At 42.0% G+C, this 19,947-nt stretch overlaps 1 protein-coding gene across 5 annotated transcripts in view; it reads right to left on the reverse strand.

Moving 5' to 3' along the window:
* The window catches only part of tanc2b (tetratricopeptide repeat, ankyrin repeat and coiled-coil containing 2b), a 141,995-nt gene extending 124,149 nt beyond the window's left edge, over positions 1–17,846 (reverse strand). For 4 of the 5 annotated variants that reach the window (XM_071463504.1, XM_071463506.1, XM_071463499.1 and 1 more), the window contains exons 1-2: positions 17,358–17,845; positions 3,103–3,219 (exon numbers count right to left, since the gene is read on the reverse strand). The gene's annotated coding sequence lies outside the window, so the exon portion shown is untranslated. Of the gene's footprint in view, positions 1–3,102; positions 3,220–17,357 lie in introns of all 5 variants that reach the window. The other variant, XM_071463497.1, reaches the window with a different exon arrangement.
* Between the last annotated feature and the right edge of the window lie 2,101 nt (positions 17,847–19,947).

The raw sequence follows: 19,947 nt of genomic DNA on the forward strand, positions 1-19,947 counted from the left end.
CCAGAAGACTCCACTGTAGGTGGTCGGACACTCTGGAGTAGTGTGGACTGCAGGTTCGAATGTGGCAAAAAGAGATGCGTTTAAAACAAAAACATAGTAGTGTGGATGTAGCCACAACCTGATGCTACCTGCATCATGTTCCTTGAACATTGTGGCTACTTGGAAAAATAAACTCTTCAACTCGATCTGAATCTTTGGTGGATTTGTGATGACAAGTCCCAGCGGAGCCCAAAGAGAAACCAGCCAACCTACCATCATACAAGGATGACTTAAAAAAAAACAAAAACTACAGCAGCAAGATCAAGCCAGGGAGGAGAGCTCCCCCGCAATTCAAACTGAATTTATTTTGCCTGTAAATTGGTTTTCGTCACAACTGGCTGTCAGTGTTGGCGTTTGTGGGTTTCAGCGTGTCAGATTTGACACAACTCCCCTTCAGTAGCTGTGGGCTGTATCAACACCCACAAACCCCACTGGGGAGCAACCATCCTCTTCAGATCCAGATTCACCAACTTGACAACACTGATCATTCTCATCATCGTCACCCTCCCCCACCTCCCAACCCAACTCCCTTGCACTCACCAGAGATTTACTGCCTAAAGCATCTGATTGGTCAAAGCATGACTAGTACTACTGGAAGAATAACAAACGCAGCTGCTCTACTGTAACAGGAACACGAGGCTTGAAGAAATGAGTAACCACACTTTCTCCTCTGCAAAACACCACCAAAATCTTCTGGAGGTTAACAGCACGTCACATTTGATGACTTGCACAATTCAAGGACAAGAAGCCAGTGCTTTATGCGCCTAGCAACACTGTCCTGCCTCTGCACATCCGCACCAGTGACCAACAGGAGCCATGCCGCGTCAATCACAACCTGACAGATCCACGCTGCAGGCCAAAAAGGGACAAGGCAGCCTTTCTCCAGTCCAAGACACATGCAAATTACAGGGTTTGCATCTTTGAATAGATGTCGAAGAAACATACTGTATATGTGAGGCTGTCAGATGAGAGAGAGTTTGACAGAAAGGCTTGCAGAACAAAAATTCATTTGTTTCCCAGGATATGTTATGTGCAAGATAAAGGTTTAACACATACAAACCCAATTAACTGCTCAAACAAAGAAAATTCCTTCCTCACCCTCTAAAATGTGAGTAATGCAGACCTTTGCGCCAGTTTATGGCATGATTATAATTTATGCCATCTCCTAAGCAGCACTTGCAGACTGTGTCTCTTTTGTGCAGCCTGGGCTTTACAGCCATGGACTCTCAGGGGAAGAAAAGAGCCAGTGTCATGCGGTCAGGAGGCATTTTAGTCAGACAAAAAAATTTGTGTCAGCACTTTCTGTCAGGGAGTGAGAGGCCAGCATTCAGAGCTGTTAGCCTCTTTCTCAGAGGAGAGCTGAGGTTTAATGGGACTGCTCTTCCACTCCATTTGCCGGCCCGCATCTTGCAGGCCACAGCTGCATGCATGTGAGGCAGCAACTGTCACTGCGCATACCTCTCTGCATACCGGGGGCTCCACACACTGCCTTTAACAGCTGACAGAAGCTGTTTGTCTTCAGGCGCACGCTTAAAAAAACTAAACAGATTACAGACATAATGTGTTTGGATTAGACGACGTTAAAGGCTGGTAATGAGACTGCAGAGGTCACTGGCTTATGTTTTTTGTTTTTTTTTTAAAACTTCTTACCTTATTTACTGGCAAAACATCTCCTGGTGCTGCCATGGTTATTCATTTGGACTTTGGCTTGCTCTAAAAAAAAACTTCTTATGAAATGTCTTTGGATCCATTTCAGAGCCAAACAACAATTTCATGGCTGGCCAGTCGCACAGTAATTACATATGGCTCCAAGCCGACACATCGATCAGTACTCGGGACACTTCTTAAAAATAAGACTACTTTTGACAGACAGCTTCTTGAAGAGGCGACGGCACCTCCGCCACACGTATTGTGAAAATGTCGATAGAGGTTTCCTGGATAAACAGCAGGGTTGTTCCGCAGTGCTCTCCCGAAAAGATGCATCACCACTAAGTACATCAGGACATTAGCTGAGCTGGTCCGTTTGGAGAAAATACTCTTTAAAATTCTGCAGCGCTGCCAATAAGCATTCAAATACGTTTCTTAATTATCCTGAATAATGAAAAAAGCTCGAGCTTAAATTTATTTAGAAAATTAGCAAATGGAAGGGTAAATGTTATTTCTGGTCACTTTTTGCCATCGTGTTAACAGCTTCTTCTGTCTGATGACGTGTGGTAGTTTTAACAAGTGGTTTAAGACGAGTCCCATGAGTTTACTCATGCACCAATTGTTTTACATGACATGTTTAAACATGCTGAAGGCCCATATGATAATGCAAGATAAAATGCCAAGATGGAGTTGACTGATAAGGCACATTAAAGGATAACTCAAACCCGTCTCATTTCCCCACGTTTCTGGGTGTAAATAATTGATAGAGACACATGTAATCAAATGATGAATTTGTCCACGTCAACATATGTCCAATAAAAGTGCTTGTTTTTGCCACTGACAGGTTCAGATTGTTACTATAAATGTCTGATAACATTATGGATAGGATTCTTACAGACACAGACCTTTTTCCTTAAGAATAAGATCCACTTTATTTAACCAGAAACAGCCGTTACGTCACTGTGTTCAAAGCAACCAGACTTCATTGATAAAAACAGTAATTTTACCTTGTAAATCACAGGAGTTGCTGGTCTACCGCTACTTCAATCGGTTAGTTTGTTTGTGTTACTGTGTGACTTTCAGTTGTAGAAGAAGTAGTCAGATCCTTTACTTAAGTAAATGTACCACACAATAACACAGTTATGTTATTTCAGAGGTTAAAATAGGAAAGAACAGAACACATGCAAGTCTTGCAATTTTACCCATTCATCCATAGGAATCACCACACACTACACAAGAAGAATGTACTTGTACTCTCGTCCTTGGTCTATTTGCAAAACACAAGGTTAACAATGCGTCTATTGTTCTCTGAATGTTACTTCACGTGATGACTCTGGTGTGATGCATCAATAGGTGTTAAGAGGTCCCAGCAATATACATTGGTTCAAGTGCCATGAAACTTGAGAGATGACTCACCATGAGCAGACAGCAGGCAGGTCTCCAAATCCGGCTTTGAGGGGCAGTGAGGCGCTACATTGCGCTGTGCTGAACCACGGTCCCGATCCCTCTCCAGAGGGGACACCCGACAGTTCTCTACAAAGGCAACCACAGTGAAATAAAAAACTTTAACTCAAGGTGAGGAACAGACTGAGAGAGCCCCTGATTGACATACAGCAGAAACGGCAGACGGCAATCTGACATGTGGCGTGGTAAGTCTGTGCAGTGGATGGCCCAGGCTGTCACTGTTCACTCTCTTCACTGTTGATGATCTTTTTCCAAACAGAGAGCACAAACAGTGGTCGATGATGCAAACAGCACTGTCTGGGGTGGCCACAAAGGCTGGTTGTCAAAGGGCAGACTGGGACAGAGGACAGTTGTCACTCTCTTCAGGGGGTGTATCTGACATAAAGTGCTGCATTCAGAGCTGTGATGTAGAGCCACACAGCCCCTAAAGCACTCACACCAAATGTGTCATTATGTGATTAGTTGTTAAGTTGAGGACGGGGGAGAGGGGCCTGAAACTTTTGTGTGGGAGACGTTAGCAGTCACGTCGTGAGAAATGATGAGAAATGGAGAGAAGTAAATATTACGCGTTTTCTGCCTCCTAAAAGTTTATTATTTCGTATCTTAACTAGTCACAAAACATGAAAACATTTAGTCTTTGACTTATTCTTTTTCTTCCTGTTATATCCTCTGCATAAAACAAATGATGTATATCTAAATATCTAAAAATACTGATAGTTAAAGGACCTATTTGTAACTTTCGCCACTGCCACAGTCAACATCGGCATTAGCATCTGCTACTTAACAAGAAACGTTCCAAGTTCAGATTCAAAGTTCATTCCTTTACTCGATGATGGCTGAAGCTCTTCGCAAGCAGGTAATTAAAGAGCTGTTCATGCTAACGATGGCTATGTAGCAGTTGCAAAACTTACAAATAGGTCCTTTAAAGCTGCAATGGCCCAGTTATGTTCAAGTTATCCGGCAATTACAGCAGTTAAGCTGCTCTATGGAGAATTAATTAGCCCACACTGTTAGAAAGAGCACATTACTCAGTTTAAAATCAATTTACAAGAAAAGTTCTCCAGTATTTGTTGAACTAAAAATTCCTTAAGTGTTAACACTAAAAACATCTCTCAGTGAAATTCAACAAATTCTTTCAAGCTTCACAGAAAGCCCCTGTTACACCCCTCAGTTCTGCCTCTGCAACATCCTCCAGCGTCAATGCAGTCAACTTCCTCTTATTCATAAAGGACGACTAAGACATCGATTTTGAAAGGAAGCAGAATGTCTGTCGACTTCTTTTGTGCAGAAGTGACAAACTGCAACACCATAATCAAGTTTCCTCGAGGGTGTCACGTGGACTTTGAATACTTTTCTCACTTTCTAATTATAGTTTGCACATTGCTCTCTGTGGGGAACACTTTGTAAGACTTAATCTGAATTTTACACTGAGTTGCCAACACATTAATTAAGCCGAGCCAACCAATGGGAGTCTAAATAAGTTACAGCCACAATAATGAGAAACAGTAAGAAAGTCATATCTCCATCATTCTCAGTTCGATTTTTTGGAAGTGTTTCTGTTCGGCACTTTGCACGCTTAGAGGGCCAATTTAAGTAGCTTCTGTGATGCCTGGGGTAACGTGGCTTCTTTTTTTAAGATTTAAAGTAATTTAAAAATGTTTATGAAATCCTATTTAATGAAATGCAATCTCCTCAATCAAGAACTACTTGTCTATTTTGGGTTTAGTTTTTTTCTCGATTTGCTCGAACAGCTTTGATGTGTGAGTGAAAGAGTTTTACTGGAGACGATAGCCAATGATTTAAGGTTAAATAAAAATGGCAGAGGCTACAGAAAAATACAGAATATTTTCCAAGGTCAGCTCCACTTGTCACTTGGAGCTAGTAGGGTCACAAAAGCTCGGGCAGCTGCACACCCCCCCCCCCCCCCCCCCCCCCCCAGTAGATGATGATTAGAAGAGAAGCAAGAGCAAAACACCTCCCTGTGCTATTTGTCTGGTTTACAATGATAATGGATTGTTGGAGCAAAAGCTGGCATATAATATAAAAAAAAGCCATCCACAGAAATCTCAGTCCCATAGACAGCCCATTCAAATCTCAATCATGTGACAGAATGCATAATACTCCTTTGTCCACTGGGCGTTTGTATTATTTACTGAAAAGGCCAGAAATTAGATCAAAACAAATTATGCGACCGACACTCTAAATCCCCACTTCACTGATAAATATGGCATTTAAAGCGTTCCCTCTCATCTCCTTCTCAGAGGCCATGGGTGTTTCAGCTTTCATGTAATACAAATGCCTCTGTGTAAAGTCCGTGTTTGCCTTCTAATCACTGGCCAACGTGTGCTGCTGCTTCACATCGTGAAGAAACCGCTGCTTCAAGACTCCGTCTGCCGACCGGAGGAACAGGCACTCAGACAAATTGGCCGGCTTAGACCAGACTCCACGCTCACAGCAAGGTGTCTGACTTCGCCCCGGACCATATTTTCTATTTGCTGAAGAAATAAAACACCAGGCACTGCAGACTGCTTTAAAAAAAAAGAAAAAAAGAAAAAGAAATCTCCTACCAGTTTTATCACCATTTAATTTACATTATATTGTTACAACAGGAGATCAAGAAAACAAGCCACAGTGAATTCAGAGCAAATAAAGTGACTCCTGTAATTGTGTATTGGATGTGGACTAAATTGAGAGTCAAATCAATACTGTCTTTATTCTGTGAGTCAGTCTGAAGTCTTGCAAATTGCAGTAAGTGACACAATAAAGACAGAAAATAAGGTTTTAAAAATATCATTTATGAAAATGCTTTTCTGCAACGTACAAGTTAACAAACCCGAGAACAAGAGTCAATCTGTAAACAGGGTCTTTAGTTGCCTTTCATGCTACTAACCTTCTACATCCCATCAACTGTTCATATGTTCTTTGTAGCTAATTCTCTCACTGACATGGTTGATAAGCCAAATTGTCAAAACATAGATTGATTAATTGACAGTTTTGCCAAATATGTTTGTTTTATTGGTGGTTCCATTTGCAGTTATTATCTATATTCATTTAATTTCCACTGTTCTATTTATTGTCATCTCTGATAATGAAGTTTATTGCTTAACTGTAAAAAATCCTGGTCCATGCATATTTGTCACAGCTCTTAAATAATTAAAGTTTAGGGATTCCTTACAAAAAATGTCTTCATTATATACAAAACAGAATATGGCTAAACAAACGTCTACATCGTATCAAAACTCAAAATGGTCATCTCACACTTTCCTCTGTTATTTCACAGAATACTAAAGACAAAGGGAAGCAAATTACATTGAAGACCGAGGGGAACAAAAGCGTCGCCTCTACCCCTTCTCATTCATCACTGTGTCCTTAAATAAACGAGCCTTTTGTTGGTATCTGTAACTTTGAATGCAAAGGATCAATCAAAGTAGAATTCAAGAAACCAGAGTAACAAACTTCTCCTCCACAGCTGTGTATTCACATCAGGTTAAGACTAGACTTCCTGAACCACCACTGCGTCATTTTCCCACTGCCAATTTTTTCAGTTAAACACTTCAGAGCTTCCAGGAGTATTTCACCATCATTTGCATAAAGTTAATTAAAAAATTTTAACTTTTAAGATTTTTTTTTCTTTCCCAAGTTGCTTTCTAGTCCCACAATGTTTTCAGAGGCAATTCACTCACTCATGCTTCTACACGAAGCATTTCTCCTAAAATTGACACGGAAGTACTGTCCCCCCCCCCCCCCCCCCCGAACTCCTCCACAACCAAAATGTCATTTCTAATGTGACAGTCTGAAAAACGCAACTCTCTTTTTCACCTGCCCCAACACTGTTTAAGCACAGGTGCCTTTTCATCCCAGACCCAAAACAAGAAATGCTGCTTCTTGTGCTAAGATCATATCGTTAGGATGTAGACAGAGGCTGAAAAAGCACTGTGTGGCTTCCAGACACAGAGGTTTTGACTTTCTCTTAAAGGTCCCATATTGTAGAAAGTGAGATTTCCATGTCTTTCTTCAGTATGAAGCAGGTCCAGGTTCCATATTAATACTGTCAACATATCAAAGTGCTCAGTCCACGGACAAAACGTACAAAGCCCATATTCAAAAACTAAGCCTTAAAATGAGCCGTCAGAACTTCTATAACTTTGTGATGTCACAACAAAACAGTCTCCACCCTCAGCTATGTCCCCATCATCCAACCTCTCAGGGTTCACCTGAAATCTACCATAAATGTATTCTTTCACTCAGAAAATAGTCAGCCAATCAGCAGAGAGGCTCAGAGCCTACACAACCAAACAGTTGTTACTAGGGCTCCAGGGAGAGTGCTTCAAAACACGAATACAGCTTCTTTTGGACAATAAAACACCAGACAAGTGTAAAATATGGGGCCCTTAAGAACCTAAGCAGATAGGTGTGAGCTCCACCTCCAACAACCTACTTACACTTTAAGAGGACAACCTAAAATGTGCTCACCAGTTTATCATGGCAAACAAAAATAGAACACCTGAGCAGCAGCCCAGCAGGTGTCCGTGCTTTAAGTGGCAGGCACGGGTTTGAATGACGACGTGTCTCTGAATTAACAGGGACCAACTCTCTCAAACAAACACGTGCCATCTGTCGGCCTACACTCAACAAACAACAATAAAAAGTCTGCAGATGCTTTGCAGCCACTGCTATTTTGAGCTACTGGCTTGATCCTATTCAGCGTTGATCAAGACGAATGAAAACGTTTAGGGCGAGCGCAGCCTGAAAGCTGCTCCAGCAGAAGGGGCTGGAGCCTTCAAAGCGTTGAGAATGGGATATAGTTAAGGAAGCGGGTTTAGAGCATTGCCTAAGATTAGCCCCTTTCTTAAAATCTGTCTCATTACAGCAGTTACATCTCATAAAAGAGTGGAACATGATGGGAATATTACTGGGTCCGTAATACTGCTACTAAGGTTGTAGTGGATCCTCAAGGGAAATGTGTTTCTCCCTGGATCCCAGACATATGGCTAGAGGAAGCATAAAAACTATGACTGACCAAAGAAAGATCATTTTAAGGAAAAAAGCATGGTCCAAATTCATTTCCACCTGTTTTCAATGGTACAAAAATCTAAATACTATGTTTAAAGGTATGTGTGTTTCTGTTAGTTATCTGTGCTAACACTGACAATTTCTCTGGCCAACCTCTGTGTCATTATCTCTCATTACCTCTGTGACTCCACGTTAAAAATGTATGCTGCAGGGCCTCCTGTGTCTCGTTGGCTAAATGAAAAGGGGACATAATATAGTTTCCTTGCAACTGGCATTAACACTCTGTGGGGTTTTCAGCTGGATATCAATTAGAGGCTCATTAGGCATTTAGACATGGCAGTCCCTCTGGCTTCCTGTCCCCCCACTGTGAAACCGGCTGACCCCTACCTTGAGGGAAGGCCAGCACTCTCGGTCTTTTCAGTGCTCGGAGAACAGCTGTCAAGCAACTGCATCAGGCACGCATCTCTGAAATCTTAAGATTTGAGAAAGCACATTGTTTTTTGGAAATATGCTAAAAAAGGAAAAGAAAAAAAACATGTTGCTATGAGAGCTAAAGAGCAAAAACAGATCCAGGTCTTGAACCAGTTCAGATGTAGCTTTTGCAAATTCATCCTCATTCAAGATCCAACAACTTTTATTATAAGATGATACAGTAGTGTGCGCACAAAACCTACGGCCAACAGTTGCCTGAATTCAGTGATAAAGTGCACAGATCTTTTACTGAACTAAAATCAGCAATATCACATTGAAAAGATGCTCTGCTACAACTGTCTTCTGTACATTTACCTCTGCAATGTACCAGCACAGAAGTACTAAGTGGCATAAAATGGAAATACTTAAGTATACCTCAGGCTTGAATAAATGTACTTAGTAACTTTCCAATACTGTCTGAATCTAGAGCTTAGTTGGTCTCTTATGCTTTCACGCTTACAGGGTGCATTGCAGAGAAATGCATTTGGCTCCCTGTGTGTGCTGCATGTTAGCATATTTACTCACCCAGCCTCATGCAGCTCTTCTTTATTCCTGCCCCTTGCTGTGCAGTTTGGGGCAGAGGTGGTATGGAGTATTTTTAGACAGACTCAGAGGGGACTCTGTGTTCTGACTGCAAACACAATGAACTCTCATGCCTGAACAAGGACATATTTTGGTGACTGGAGGCCAAGCAGTAGACCACTCCCCTACCTTAAAAACAAGCCTCTCCTGAAGAAAGCCGCTCACCGAGACGAGCCCTGCTGCTGTGTATGGGGTCTGTCACCACGGCCACTTATCTTTTCATAACATGGAAAACTGGCTAATCCTTAAAAAAAGGTTTATATATGCTTTGCTGGTCATCTCACACAGAATATTCTGCATTTACACACACATGCAGGATCTTTAAAACCCAGTGTTGGACCAAGTGCCACCAAGGGGGTAGAGGACTGAAGATCCCACAGTCTACGGAGCTAATACAGCCCATACAGCTGCAAGCGTTGTGGTCAATAATCTGACATTTGGTTAAACTAAAAAAATAAAAAAAAAACTGAGTGCAATCTTTTGATCTACATGCGCTTTCTCTCTTGAAATTTACAAGTGTGCGTGGCCTAAGTAAAACCATCTTGGCCTGAGTAAAACACAAAAGTGTGGCTAAAAGGAATCTTAAAAATAGCTTGCACGCTGTGCCACGTAGCATTACAGGCCTCCAGACTGACAGCACGCAGAGCAAGAGCCACTTCACTTAGCTGTGATTTATTTAATCTGATTTTGTTGTTTGTGAGGAATGCATTCAGTATGTTTGGTCAAGCACTGTCAGTGTGTAACGCTTACATCGGATTCTAAATATAAATGAAATATAAATATAAATTTTAAAAAAGCACATGTCCAAAAATATATAAATTTGAAATGATGCTTTACTTTGTTTACTGTGCTAACAGCAAATGTTACATGTTTGGCTTATTTGGCAGCCACACTAATTTGAATCTACACAATTACACTACACAGCAGGAAGATCAACAATGTCCAATTTTAGTCACACTTCAGCTGTGGGGCGTCTGCACTCTGTAAACTCGGCTGTATCGCATATTTGAGTTAAGTTGGAAGCATAAATGTAATGAAATGGGCTGCAACTGGTGATCAATTCTGATATTAATTCATTTGTGGATTGATTATTACTTATTAAATAAGTGTCATGATATAAAGACAAATGTATGGCAAGGATGTAAAGCCAACAACATGAAAAAAACTTTTTCAAGGGATTCAGTTTCAGCATAAGAGATGAGAGTTCAAAGTCCTCTTGTCAGTTTCACATTGAGTCTGAGGAACCTTAAGGTGCTACTGAGGATGAATGAAAGAGGTTTTTCATGCAATCTCAGGCAGTGCAAGGAGAAAGGCTTTGATTTTGTCCTTATATAAAATGTCGAGTGGTTTTGACCTCACAGGGCGTTCACCTGGACCAAAGTCAGGGCTGAAAGATTCAGATTCGAAAAAGCTGGATTCTACAAGTGTTTGTCATTTTCATTTAATAATAAAACAGCTTTTTTATATTGCTTTTGGTTCATTTTTAGTAATGATGATCAATCATTTTCAGTATTTGACGCGCACTGTTGTCATACACAAAACAGAGTCACAGTTTTTTCCTCTCTCGCAAACATTTCATCCTAGATCAGCTCATGTGAGCGCGCAGATGTGGACCAATGGAGCTGGAATGAAAACCTGGAGACGCTTTGTCTAAGTTGGTGCCAAACGATGAGATAAGGATGAAATATCACAAACAAGATGAAACGATAAACCCGGAGAATTCCCCACTGACGACCGATAAGAAACTAATGTCATCAGCTCACAGGAATGTTCAAACAAAGCTGTGAATATCTAAAACACTAGTCACCTGCCCAATTTAGCTTACTCTGCCTGACCACAGTGTAAACGGGCCACTCACTGGCTGCTACCTCACTCCTCAGAGAGATGCAAGCTCATAGGCTTTGAGAATAAAAGCAATGGCTGACAAAACAAACATGACATGGTTTGTCAACCATGTCAAACATGTTAGTAACGTAAGGTGGTGAGACAGACCCTCCTTTCCTTAAACCTTGGCCATCATGATTTATAGCTATTTATCCATTCTAGCTCCTTAGCACAAAGGGTATCATTGAAAACAGTGTGGGCTCCGACTCAAAACAATGCTACTTTTCATGAAATCCTTTTCTTCTACACTCCTACACTCATCGTCACACCCTGTTTTAGCACACAAAGCCATTTTGGAGGCTGCTGGATTAACAACAACGTGTCCACTATGTTCCACAGACGCAGAAATGCCTGGCAAATTATAATGAAGTTAACCCATTAAGGGCTCTTCACATCACAGAGCTGAGGCCCATCTCCCACTGCTAACTGAGCACCACACACAGAGGAACAGTGCAGCTATTTAGATATGACAGAGCACTAGTGTTTCATTGACAACTTCACTCCAGCCCACAGATCACATTACAAAGCCTTGGCAGCGGCGGCGTCAATGTACAGGCACTAAGTAGGTGGCATGGTGGTAACCTCTATTTATCTTACGCTGAACCTTTTATAGCGCACAGTTAAAATGTCCCTGATAATCTGCTAATATTGACACCAGATGTGATTGACGAGAAAAGGGAGGATGAGTGCAACAGTTGGATGATGATGATGATGATGATGATGATGATGATGATGATGATGATGATGATGATGAGGCATCTGGTGTGCAGAGGAGACATAAGAAAGTATCTGGTGGGTGTAAAACTATGTACTTTCACCATCTCGGGGGGTCACGGTTGCTCCCGACAACACTGCAAAACGAAGGTTGTTGCTATCATAGCTGTTGTTCCGGCTTTGAGACACAGCCTTCAAGGCTGATGAATGCTCTGCCATTCATCTGCCATCAGCAGCTGGGGCCGGCTCAAGCAGCGGCCTAATAGGCTAACAGGGATCTTTGGCTCCCAGGAGGAAAGTTTGAGTGGCAGACTGATTGGATACAGCCGCATAGCCAATCTTTGTTATCTAACAGCCAAGCCATCTTGGCAGAATCAGGTAATGCCATGTAATTTAAGAGGTGGCACATAGAAAATAATGCGTGTAACACTTCTGCTTGTCTAGAGAGAAGTGATTAACTTGATTTCATTAAAGCTGCAATGCAGCAACAAAAGTCTCCAGTCCCAGCAGTACCTGCCAATGTGAAATAAATCTGTGCAAACTAAGGGTGGGAATGGCTAGAAATGACTTCCCACACCTCCCCGGCTCAGCTAGAATAAGCCTCCAGTCTCAGGCTGTGTTCACACAAACACATCAGTTTGAACTTGCTGTTGCATGTCAGCATCTTTCAGGCTTTTTAAAAGAAAATTTTCTGCATCCACACTGAGATGCCAAAACAACAGAGTGCCACTTAAATTTCCTCTGCAGGGCATTCACAGGCCACTTGAGCCAGCAGCTGCACTCCATTTACACCAAGTGGCTTTCCACTGTTTTCAAAGCCTTGTTTATTGTTTGTTGCTCAGAACACAGTGCGCCAGCAAGTCACTTCTGATAATGATGGTAAAGATGGAATATGATTATTACTAGTTTTGTTAATTCTGACGTTCGGCTTGCACGGATAGATGTTTTGCAGACAGCTAAGTGGACTGTGACCCACACACACTGAGCGTTTTTGTTTATGTGCAAATCAAAGGGCTTTTTTGCAGGCTCCAGAAATCAGACGCAGGTTTTAATCTGGAAGCACAGACGAAAATGAAAAGCAGTGACTTATACAGTATATTACATACACAGACTTTTTTCTACTCAGATTTGAAACAGCAGATCTTATTACGCACCTTCTCTTCTGGGACATTTAAAAAGAGTTACCACACTACTGTAATGATCTGTAAGCAACGGCTCATGGCAACTGAACACATGCTTCTGCCTGATATACAAAACACAAGGCTGTGTAGCAGACAGACTAAAATATGAAGTTAAAAAAAAAACAAACCTCAAGTTATAATAAATTGATGCAGTGCTCCCATTTATTGTTATGAAACCGTAACTAGGCCTACATATCATAATAGCCTCCCTTGTACATAGCAGAGGAACAACTACATCACTTTGATCCTGCGCTGTATTTTTGGTTGAGCTGCTGGATTCTTGTTTAAGGTGTATATCCAACTCCTTTGAAGAGAAACAGGCAACAACATGTACAAGAAGTACACAACAGTCTCACCAGCACCTTTCTTTGAACCCATTCTGTTGGGGCTTTTTCTTTTTTTTGCAATCGTAGACCTGCGTAGAACTGCACAGACACAAAAAACTGGTGCGCTGTTTTTTTGTCATGGTTTTGTTGAAAGCTCTCAGCCACAGAAAGCGATGTGAAGTGGTATTTGTGACAAATAATACCCCCAGAACAAGCACAATTGGCTGGGACTGAACTGCGGCAACAGAGGGCTCATTCCCAATACAAACTTCAAGATCTTCATCTAGTCAAAGAGTCTGTCTGAGCAAGTAGATGAGAAACAGAGTCGAAATGAACCCATCACAACTCAATGGCAGAGGAGCTGAAAAGCCAAGATAAAAAAAAGCCCCGGCTTGCTTCAGAGAAAGAAAGAACGAGGCGCTAAGAAGACGCCTTTTCCGCATCATTATTACATAATCAAAGGGCCACACCGAAGATGAGGGACATGCCTGGGGAGAATCCGTCCCTCATTAAAGGAGTTCAGTGCACCGTTTCTTCCAAATGAGCCAATTTCTTCTATGAAGACATATTTTAAATTAGTGCACCTGTGTTTTACTATACTGCCATTCATTAACTCCATATAAAGTCCCCCTTGCCTTGCATTTCTAATGTGCCTTGCTCACTCTTGGCTTAAATGGCTTAAATTGAGTTATTGGCAAAGAAGGAAATAAATTACAACCAAAATATCAATTGTAATTCCCTTCACGCTGCATTTTCTCTAAACTGATGATCATGCTATTCATACCACAGTACACCAATACGTTGCACAATCATGTACATAAAAAACTGAAGAGCCCAGCGTTTTTTCCAGTAGGCTTTCCTGGTTTCCTTGACTGCTTTTCCTGATTAAAAGGGCATAAAGGAGAGCCATTTGCCTCGGCGCTCAGGGAAATGAATCAAAACATCCCTGAGGATGACACCTTTATTCCCCATGCAGGAAACAAGCTCACATTTTCAGAGCTGATAAGATTCAGAGAGCGACACCCAGTGCTGTCTGGTTCGGTCGTGGATGGAACAGCAAAAGAGCCATTTTAGCTCATTAAAAAAAAACAGACCTTTTCATATCTGAAGGAGCAGTCAAACACCCTTGTGCGGTTAGAAGTCTCTTAATTAACTCGGACCACTTTAAAGAACACAAAGTGCAGTGTCAGGTATAGTATATTTGTTACGAGTATAAGTCGTATTAAATTGTCTAGAAACAGCCGCTGGTGACTCCTCTTCAAAGGAAAACTGAAAGGCATAAACTTTATTACACTTAGACAACATTGTGCAATAACAGTCTTTATTATTTACTGACAAAGTGCCTTGTTTTGATGTTGCCTCAGCCTGTCACATCCACTCCTGACTTAATCAGTGATTTTCTACATCTCCAAAAATGACTCTCAGTGGCCCAATCAATACGAATGCGCTTGAGCGTTTTAGCAGTGAGTTATGTGAAAAGAATGATAGCCGTGCCAAAATAAGAGGGTTTTTTTGGGGGGGTCTGGAAAAAAGGGATTTTTACATCTTATGTAACTATGACCTGTGGCTGCATTACATTATGATCAATCTAGACTCTTATCAGTAGCAAAACTGGTAATTTAGTGTCTTCTACAACAGATCTCCCCCTGTACCAACAGGTCCTCCAAATTAAAACGAGAGTGAAGAAGTGTTTCCTGTTTTCTAAATCAGTTTGAGGACTAGACAAGTTTCGGTTAGGTTTACAGGGAAGGCCATGGTTTGGGTTAAAATACATATTTAGATTAGGAAACAATCTTGGTTTGGTTTAAAATGACTACTTTGTTAAGGTTAGGAGACTTGTCTGTCGTCATGGTTACAATAACAAACAGCAACCTCCTGTGTTTCTTGTCATAATTCCTATGGCTGGCAGAAGCCTTTGTCGTTTCAGTATCGAAGAACGTTGTTTCAGGGCGGTTGCTGAAACTGTTGATGTTGGGGGTTCAGTGCCCCCTGTTCAACTACACTGTCATTTGTTCCGTAGAAACACAACAGTCTGCAATAAAAATATCTGGACGCTTCTATGACATAGGAAAAACATACCAATCAACAATATGGACTGAATGCTAAATGTCACAGACGGCTGTTTTTAATGAGGTTTAGTGGTTATGGGGAAGTATTTCTGTTAAAGACTGGCCACTGAGATGCAAACTGAGATTTCATTTGTTGAATAAAACTGAATTTCTGATCATTCTGCTCAATCAGAGCTGCATAATTTATCATATAATAACTGCGATAATGATTTTGCTCTCAACAGTGAATTACATTTGATCTGGTGCAATCGTGGCATAGTGAGTTAAGAGTGACTACTTTTAGAGTCGGTTTGTATTCAAAGATTTGAGGCACATTTTATATATACAGTTGATTTCTTAAGTGCAATGTGAGCCTGAAGGCTGCTTTCTGTCAACTTAAGTTCCTGAGAAATCCTTCGCCCATTTGCTGCAGCAGAATCTTTTTATTTTAACCTTTGGCCTGTCAGTGAGCGTGACAGAAGGGACTATGTTGGCTCGGGCTGTGGAAAACAAGGCCTTGTCACTACCCCCCCTTGAGCGCAGAGAGAGGGAGAGAGAGAGACAGATAAGCACTGAAAGACAAAAAGTTTGGGGCTGGTCGACTAAACAAGAAAAACATCATGATCTCATAATGGAAAACCTCCACACTGTGAACTCACAGATGTGTGTCAGGACTGGGGGTAGCAAGAGAGAAGCAAAACTAGCGCATGTCATTGATGTGATGAGAGAAAGCTTTGAGGATGACTGTCTTTTATCTATGCCGAGCCGAGCTGACAACCAAGAACTTGAATAAAAAAAAAAAAAAGCACAGCGAGACAGCAGCAAGCATCTCCAGCCTCATACAAAAACCATGAGTACTGGAGCTCAAATCTTACCAATCTGCAGACCTATTTTTCTGATAAATGCTTTATCACAGCAGTTCTCTAGAAGCCATGAAGGCATGGCTCGTGATTGTAAGTCAGTGTGTGTGTGTGTGTGTGTGTGTGTGAGTGTAAACGATGCCCCAAAAAAGACATTTTCTACAGTGATGGTTTTGCTATTTTGCAAACCTCTACCATGTCAAATCCAAACCATATAACCGAGTAACATAAAACATCTAAAAACAACTGCCAAGGTTTTCACATCTCAAAAGGTTCCCCATCCAAAGCAGCATTGTTTTCCACCTTACAAAGCGCTGAATGGTGATCATAGGGAAATAAGCGTTTTCCCTTGCAAACAACAGGCATTACACAGATTAACAGCCTTTGTTGAAACATACTATTACCACATAAGTCCCTGTCGAGAAGGACCAGATGTCAGATAATAGGCTGTGTAGAGTGAGGTAGGTGCTGGCCTGAAGCCATTGGACAAGTAAGAACAGCTTCTTCCATATAAACCTCTTGGCTTTGTGGACAGGTTGTTGACTGGGTGGGCAACCCCCCTTTAATCTTGGGGTGGTACATGATGAATATAGGTTACACATAAAGGAAGAGTACAACCTACAGTATATTCACAATGCAAGGTGACTGTATATTTGTGTAGAAATTAGCACATAATAATGATAATATTCATTCACCTTGTTCAATGCAGCAAGGCCTGTGTTTTAAAATCATCAGCAAAGTCTGTGAATGACCATCACCAACAAAATAAAAATATAATGTTATAGAAAAACAATGTGTTGCACAGTTCAAACATGAAAGTCGTGGAAATGTAATTTACACATGTTGCAGTGTGCTGACCAAACCTGCCTGTTACTGTATACAAAGGAGCAGCTAAGTCTATCTCATTAAACACTACTGGGGGTGTTTATTGGCTTAGCTGGCTGGCTGGGCTTTGCCTATGAGCAGCGGCAAGATATAGGCATTATAGGTTATGGATTGACTGCTGCAGGAGCTTGACACCCCTATCACAAACCTTTTATTAATGTTATGATCAAATAAACTTTAACATGAAATACAGGCGCAGCTGAGACGCAGCATGAGTTGGTGTTCAAAAGGAAGACAGATTACCTTTCCTAGACTTCAACCTTTGTTTTTCTGGTCAGCTTTGGCATCACATTCGTGCCTCCACCACTGCTGCTGCTGCTGCTGCTGCTGCTGCTGCTGCTGCTGCTGCTGGTGCTCCGGCACCGTGACTGCTGCAGAGCTCCGTGCGCCTCCTCAATCCAAATCACCCGGACCAGCCCGCACGTCTCCGATCGGTCCGAAATAGCTCGAGCGAGCGACTCTGAAAATAACTGCACCGATCGCAGCGGCTACGTTCAGTCCAAATGCGGGAGACGGTCACAGGAGCGACACCCATGGGTGTACGCGGCGCAGGCTCGGTCTGCAGCAGGTAGCAGTGTCCGGGCTGACGGCGTCTTCTCGCCCGCAGAATGTGCCAGGAGTCGGGGCCATTCGCTGCGTGTGAGCGCGGTGCAGTCGGAGCCAGCCAGTGCCCAGTGCCACGCAGCGCCGCAACATGGAGCGCTGACCTGCCTATCACTGCGTGAAGTCAGTCAAAGCGAGCAAATGCAGCACTTCCGGTGGATTTCCCTTCAAAATAAAAACCCCTAACACTTGCAACCTTCGCCACACCTGGTGCAAAGCGCAAAAATAAATAAATAAATAAATAAATAAATCTAAATATACTGAGAAAATGTATGAACATTACAAAAACAAATGTCACGTCATGCCGCTCTTGTGCCACACTTCCGGTATGAATCTGTTTTTCTGTGGGCGGCTTGACACCGCTGAAGTCCCCGGCGAACAGACGGAGCTCAGGAACACACACACACACACACACACACACACACACAGTGGGGGTGGGAGCCAGGCAGGTCTAATGAATTATTCATGATCAAAGGAGGAACTAATACCTAAATCATTCATAATTATTCAAGAGAAACAAGGTCGATGCCAATCAAATTTCAATTCCTTCCCCCTGCAGACCATGGCGCTTGCCATTAGAGATGATAGATGGAGAAGAGGTTGGTTCGGTGTCAGACATTATCCTGACCTCTTCCTCAGGTCAGTCAATAACATTACAGGCCTGCTGTATGAGGTAAAATTAACGATACAAAGTGCTTAACTGTGGCATATGAATGGCCTTCAGATGAGCGGCCTGAACCTGTAAGGCATCACTGTAATGCATCATAATTACACTAATACACATTGTTTGCTAAAAGGGAAAAATTAATGTTTTAGAACAATTTACATTGATTACATTTGTGGTTGTTGTTGTTGTTGTTGTTATAATGACTGGTGGTAATAGTTTAAACACTCTTTATTTACCACCGCATTAAGTGCTGATTCAGACTGATTATTAGGTGAATGATAATCTACTTTTCTAGCATTGGCTGTAATCTACTTATTCTCTTATTGTGTGATTAATTCGTAGCCAGTAGGTCTTAAGATATGAACTTAGGAGGTGGAATTCTTCATTGCAAAGAGGAGCCTCTTCTTTTTCAGTGAACACTAACTAGATTTAGCTCTCAGGCACCACAGATTTGAAGACTACACCCTCTCCAACATCCTATCAAGACATAGTGAATAAACACCTGTAGGATCAAAGGTTTGTGTGACATTATTTTGTCCTTTCTGGTGTGAGCTCTGCAGGGTTTGTTTGATTTTGTTCGGTAACTTTCTTGTGTACATTGTAATATATGTGTATCTTCAGTGCTCGTCTTTCATTTAATAAAGATGAATCTTTTCAATAATCATTTGACTGATAAAGGTTGATGTACTCTCTTATATCGAAAAAAAAATGGTGCACTCTATATCAAAAAAGCCTCATTAAATAATCCAACATGCACATAAGACATGCCAACATCATAGATCTCAGCTTGTAAGCAATGTACCTAAATATATCCTTCAGTTGGCAGATGTAACAGACCTGCCAAAGGGCATATTTGTACTTTAAAAGGTCCCCTCTGTGTAAATGCTAATGAGAAATACCTCAGGGAGGCCCTGGAAACTGGCATTGGTGCAGGGTTTCTCACAGCGTGTGGGCACGTGTGCTGCTGAGCGCGATGGAGGAAGAGGTGGTTGCAGATAGCCGAGTGGCACACTCCCACCTCTGGAAACAACATATGCTTACCAGTGGCATTGAATCAAATCCTGTCACAGTCCCCCCCCCCCCCCCCCCCCCCCCCCCCCCCCGCTGCCTTCCCCTGTACTCTACCTCTGTCTGAATATGAAGAATGAAAAGATTAAAGTGTGGAGCCCACTCTCCCTTTAACTGACTGCAAAGGGAGGTGAGATTAATGGAGCCTCACACAAGATTGTGGGGAGATCAGCAGAGTCGTGAGGGAGCCGGAGAAGAGGGCGACTTAGTGAGGCCTGGCTCTGGATCTTCTGCTAATCTACTGGAGCTCTAGCTCGTCTGGCAAAACTACATGTGATGCCAGCGAGTATCCTTCAAACTATGCTCAGATGTTATGCTAATATGAGACTGAGAGATCACCAGGAATGAGAAGAACCCTGCAACACAGAGCTGATTATGTGCCAACCAGCGTCCAGGGTGTAGCAGATTTTCAAGATGGACGACAATGAAGGGTTGAAAATCTACTTCACCTTTCAGGATCTTCTGTTGATATCAAGGCAACAGAACCACCTGCAC

The sequence above is a fragment of the Trachinotus anak genome, unplaced genomic scaffold, assembly GCF_046630095.1.
Source record: "Trachinotus anak isolate AG129_WGS33_773 ecotype Australia unplaced genomic scaffold, CSIRO_AGI_Tana_v1 ptg000025l, whole genome shotgun sequence".
Classification (NCBI taxonomy): Eukaryota; Metazoa; Chordata; class Actinopteri; order Carangiformes; family Carangidae; genus Trachinotus; species Trachinotus anak.